Here is a 6000-nt window from a genome sequence, read left to right on the forward strand (position 1 = left end):
CCTTGCTTTGGCAAAAATGCTGCTGTTTCCCATTCCACATTCTTATTTACAGCTTATTCACAAATACTATTTTTTCTGTTCTGTCCACAAGTAGTTGAAATGAAAAAGACTTATTAAAAAAATTAAGCTCTTTTCCAGCTTTCAGCTAAGCTACAGATGATTTTCCCAAAAAACTTGTTTAAATGTGTCCTCTGGGCTTTTCTCATGCCTCTTCCACCATACTTCAGGTTGGTAATTCCTATGATTAGGAAGTGGTCTTTAATTAACCCAGTTTCAGATTCTTAGGCTGTAAGAAAATGGGAGTTGGAGATGGGTTGGAGATAATTTTAGAATTATCTGAATGTGTATTGCTCCACATATCACTTCCAGTAAGCTAAGAGAGTTGTTTGGCAGGATGTCCAGTCTCAGGTCTGACCTCCAAGAACAGTCAGACCAAGCCAAAGGAATTGCCTGGACAGGAAAGTTCCTACCTGGAATGTTTGCTGGCAAAGCCCCATTCAGCAAATTCGTGTTTCCTGGCTGGTTGGTTTTGGTTTTGTTGGGTTTTCTGGGGGCTTTTTTGGGTTTTGTTTGTTTGTCTTTGGTGGTGGTGGTTTTGATTTTTTTTTTCCATTGGGAAAAACCCACTCTTTTTTTTTCTTTTTTTTTTTTTTTTCTTTTCATAAATTTCTTCATACTTTAAGATTGGTTCATGATTCTGTTTGGATTCTGATTTCACATCCACTTGTTCTGAAAATCCACGTGAACAATGTTGACAAAAGTAATTTTATTATTTAAGGGAAATACTTTGTTCTGTGACATTTATGGAGGTTTTTTTCTCCTCAAACATGCTTTCACACAAGGACTGTGCCATATTTCAATCACAAATTGATTAAATACATATAAGACAGGAAAAAAGCATTGGTTTCCTTGCTCCAGGGTTCTCACCAAGTGGGAAAAAGGAGATTTTCATCCTCTCTAAGTACTGGTAAGAGTTTCAGCATCTTTGCAAAGGTCAAGCTGCTCAGATAAAAAACCCCAAGCAGCTGAGCAGAGCTCTTTTCCTGCTGAAGGTGGCAGCATGGGATCCAGACCCCAGCTCACTGGGACTCCAGGTTTGTGATGGGAGAGCAATGGTGAATATCAGAGGAAATGTAAAGATTTGCTTTCCAGTGTTGCTCAGCTGAGGATGTGACACGGGGGATGCTCTGGCTGTGCCAATCTGTAGCTACTTCAGGAGCATCAATAAGGGGAAAAAAACAATATCAGGAACTGAAGCAGGAGCTTCTCCAAAATGCTTTGCCTCAGGGCAGAAAAAGCTGCTTCCCAAGATGGGAAAGGAATTGAATGCATTATTAATCCTAAACCATACTTCTGGATGATGTTAGAAGAAAAAAATCCTGCCAGCTGAGACAAAAGAGTTCCTGGTGTATTTTGATCCAGTGTGCTCTGGCTGGAATAAATGATATAAAGTGCATATTGAGTGGTAAGAGCAATCATTAGGGTTTGTTACTCCCATGCCCTCCCTTGTGACAAAAATATGCTTTGTGTCATGGGTGCAGTTTAACTTTGTGAGATTAAATTCTCTTTTTTGACTGCGTTTCTGCTGAGGTGTCAGAAGAGAGCTCCATGGTGAAGGAGGAGATGAAGCCAGCTGCAAAGGACTCTGGCAGAGGAAGAGAAGGCTGAGTTTTCTTGTTGGCACCTTTTAACTACTGATGCAGTGCATCAGTAATTAAGTCTTGCACAAGTGTACATAAGAAATTTGTTTATTTGACACCTAGATTGTCAGTCTGGTTTCCCAAGATTCTTAATACAGTAATCAGAGACACAAGTTGCTGCCTCTGCTGTTGTGCATCAAAGGCACTGGAGTTTTAGGATATGTTTTATTAGGTCCAGAATAATGCCAGCCACTGACGTTCAAAAAAAAAAAAAAAAAAAAAGAACACTCTCATCTTGGCAAGAATGGCATTTGGGGCAAGTTGTTTTCTTTGCAAGGGGGAAGCCATCAGGAGAACCTCTTGTCTCTTGTGTCACAGACCTCAAACCCAAAAATCAACTTTATGAACTGGAGGGGCTGTCAGGGTGAACTAAACTGAGGCACATTTGAAAAGATCAAACAGTGGTTAAGGAAGAGATGTGTCAGTGTAAAGCTGGGATATTTGACAGACTTTTGGGGAATATGACTTCATAAATTCAAGTTTTAGTGTGCTGTGGAGAGAAGTCCTAAAAATCTGTGCAGAAATCTGCATTAAACCTGTATCAGTGGCCAGATGTGGGCATTGCATGGTACCAAAATTTCAAGTTGAAGGCTGCATTGCCATATGGAACCTGACAGCAAACATTTTACTGGAGCAGGGCTCTCCATACCAGGTACAGAAGAGATGTAAAGACAAGATACATCTATAAATACAGAAAATCCAACAAGTGACTCCAGAAGTCAAGAGACTTGATCACTGTAGCTCTGAATTTGTCTCAGAGGTCTGAGGATTTTATACTGCTGGATCAAAGAAGAAAACTACTTTGATTCCACAAAATTTTGCCTTTTGTTCAGTAGCTCTACCAAGTCCTTGATAAGAGAGTGCTGTAAAAATGTACTGTTTATGGTAGAGGATATTTATGTTTAGGAAATACAGGTTTGTTTCCCCCCAGACTGTACATCAGCACCAGGTGACAGCAGCAAATATTCTTCCTCAATTGGAAAATCATATGTAAAGCAGGGTTTTTTAGTCAGTTAAAAAATATAATAATGAAACACCTCTGGTTTTAAAAATTTCTTGCATTAATCAGCAGCAAGTAAAGCTGCAAGTAATGAGCCAGAAACACTTGTGGCAGATGAAGACATTTAGAACTCAGTGCAGTGGAGATCTCATTTTGAAATACCTGAGCCTCAAAAAATCACCACTGTCTAACCAGATAACTTCAAGGGATAAGGATTTATACCCTTAATGCTGCTTTGCCTGTTTCAGAACCAGCAGATGCTTCAAAATTTATTACCTGCTAAATAGAAAATTACAAACCAGATGAAGCTAATTAATTTCCAATTAACAAATTGCCACAAACCAAATAATATAGTTAATTTTCTGCAAGGTATGGTTATGCAAAAGGTTGGTCTGCCACGTTTAAAGCCTCTAAAGCATTCATTGCAGTTATATAAGATGATGGGTGCTCTGGAGCTGTATAAACACCTCCAGACTCCCATGTGTAACAAATTTGGGAAGGAAATTGCAAATCTAGACAATAAACTTTCAAAAAGCCTTGCTAAACTTGGTGCTGATCTGACAGCTATTTTTTTATCTCTGAGGCATTTCAGCCACTCCAGCCAGTGAGGCAGCTCCATCAGGGGCCCCCAAAAAATGTCTCTATGCAAAGGCACTGGTGGAGAATGGACAGGAAAAGTCAGAGATGTGTCTGTGTGTGTGTCTGCAGGGCTCTGACCTCTTCTTGGGATCACAGAGACGTGGGAGGATGAGGGACTGGGGTGTTGGAAGGGAAGGAGACAGGATCTTTAGGGGGGACAAGGAGGGGATGTCATTCCCTACATCCAGGACCAGCTGGAATTCATGGAGCATCACCTGGGGATGCATGAGGAGCTCACCAGGAGCTTGTGGGTCAGGATGAGAGGGAGAGTAGGGACAGGGGACATTATAGTGAGGGTCTGCTACAGGCTGCCTGGCCAGGAGGAGGACTAAGATGAGGTACTCTATAGACAGAGAGGAGTAACCTCACATTCAGAAGCTCTGATCCTCCTGGGAGACTTCAAGCACCCCAATATCTGTTTGAGGGGCAGCTCAGAAGGACCTAAGCAATCCAGGAGGTTCCTGCAATGTGTTTGTGATAATTTCCTTCTGCAAGCAACAGATTAACCAGTGAGGAGAGGTGCTGTACCTTACCTTGTTCTCACATAACAGTGAAACACCAAAATTAAGACAAAAAACCAGATTCCAGTGAGAGAAGAAGACATCCCAAGCAGTCAGCAGCTCAGCCTTGAGACAGCCCTGCAGGACACCTGCCAGAGAGCTGGAAGGGATGGGAAGGAGCCCTGCCCACAGCTCCCCACAACTTCTCTGGGTTACAGCCCTGAGCACTGGCTGGAAAACCAGTGAGGAATTGGCTTCAGTGCCTTCCCATGCCATTAATATACTAATGAGCAATTAGCATCCTGAGCCCCCAGCCCAGAGGGAGCCCTGCTAACAAAGAGCCCCTTCCTCTGGGAGCAGGGGCAGGGACATTTTTGAGCATTGCCACTTCAAATGGAAGGGGGGAATTGGTTAACCTGGGGGTGAACGAGAGAAAAATGCCAGAGATCAAGTTCTTTCTCAGGATTTTGGGTATAAAAGCAGCACTTGCAATGTGGGAGATGGAGCTTGCTTTGTGGAATTCCACCCTGCTCCCCTTCCTGCCCAGAGATGAACATTAAAGCAAATAATTTCCTTATTTCCTTTTGCAAATAGAGTATTGCATCCAGTTCTGGGCTGCCCAGCTCAGGAGGGACAGGGATTTACTCCAGAGAGTACAGTGCAGGGCTATGAGGATGATGAAGGGACTGGAACAGCTTCATCCTTATGAAGAAAGGAGGAGAGCCCTGGGGCTTTGGAGTCTGGAGAGGAGAAGACTGAGAGGGGATCTAATGGATGTGTATAAATGTGAGGGCTGGGTGTCAAGAAGGTGATGAGAGCTTTTTAAGTTTTTAACCGTGCAAGAAACACTTTGAAACTTCTTCCTGCAACACTTCATGTCCTGTATTTCACATTTATTTTGTACTTGCATATGAGAATAGCTGAGAATTCCGTGTTCTGCTGCTTCAGGGAACTTACAGACTGATTGTATCACTGGCCAGATGTATGGGTAGCTCCTCTCTCCCGTGTCCTTTGTAATGTTATTCTTAAAACCCCAGTAGGGTTAACCTTTACCTTGATCTTAATTTCCTTTTGCATCTCTGAGAATAATTGGTTGGGAGATTCTATCTCAGTAAATCCTGACCACAGGACAATTTAAATATTCTTGGGAAATAGCAAAAGACATTTTGCAAGGGTGGAAAAACTCCTGACCCAGAGAGCCACTTGCAAAATTACTGTTTTGTAGCAGTCTTTCCTCAGAAGATGTACTGGGGGATTTTTCAAGCACTTCTGTTCATAAACCTTTACTTTTAGGGAGAAGACAAGATACAGCTAAGAGAAGGTATGAAGCATTAGGGACTGCAGGATCTTAGAAGCATTGCAGAGCTAAGCATACTGATGTCTCAAACCAGATTTCCCAGATCTGAAATGTTTACATTTCCTGACCACTTTGGAGAATGTTGCTGTGTCTGGAGCTCTCTCCCTCTGCCTGATCCTTTGGTGAAATAACAGAGGGAATATCTGTGTCAGGACATGTTCACACATCCACCTGGGGGTTCCCAGACTGCAGAACAAACACTTAACCCCAGCTTCCTAAGAGCATTTAGGAAATATTTGGATTATATGCATCCTTTTAAAAACATTCAAAGCCTCTTAGCTGAAACTAAGCCTTAATCAGGTTTTCAAGATATTCACTGATGAGATTCTGAAGTTCCTTTATTTCCTCTTTTCATCTCCTAAGTGGCCACTTGCCAGCACTCCTTTGCTGCCAGCCAGGCAGGTGCTGATTGCTGACACTGATGAGCTATTTCTTGCAGCCCTTTTGCTCAGGACTTTACAGCTGAAACAACTTTAAACAGAAGAGAAGGAAAAAAATTAATTATTCTGATAAGTGGGAAAAGAAGTTCCTGAGTTTTTTGTTTATGCCCTTCCTTTTGACCAAAAACTGTAGCAGTTTAGTTCCATTAAATGCAGCCATGCTTACTCATGGTTTTGATAAGCAAACTTATCCTGGAAAGTCATGGACAGAAATAGAATTGCATCAGAGGATCAGGGAAAGACCTGGCAAAAAAAAAGCCTCTAGAGGTCAATGAGTCCCCCAGCAACCCACTGAGAGCAGGGATGCTGCCAACACAGGAGCAGATTTTCTTTCCCAGGAGCTCAGGATCTGTGTTCCCACATT

This window comes from Heliangelus exortis, chromosome 5, assembly GCF_036169615.1.
Source record: "Heliangelus exortis chromosome 5, bHelExo1.hap1, whole genome shotgun sequence".
In the NCBI taxonomy this organism is placed as follows: Eukaryota; Metazoa; Chordata; class Aves; order Apodiformes; family Trochilidae; genus Heliangelus; species Heliangelus exortis.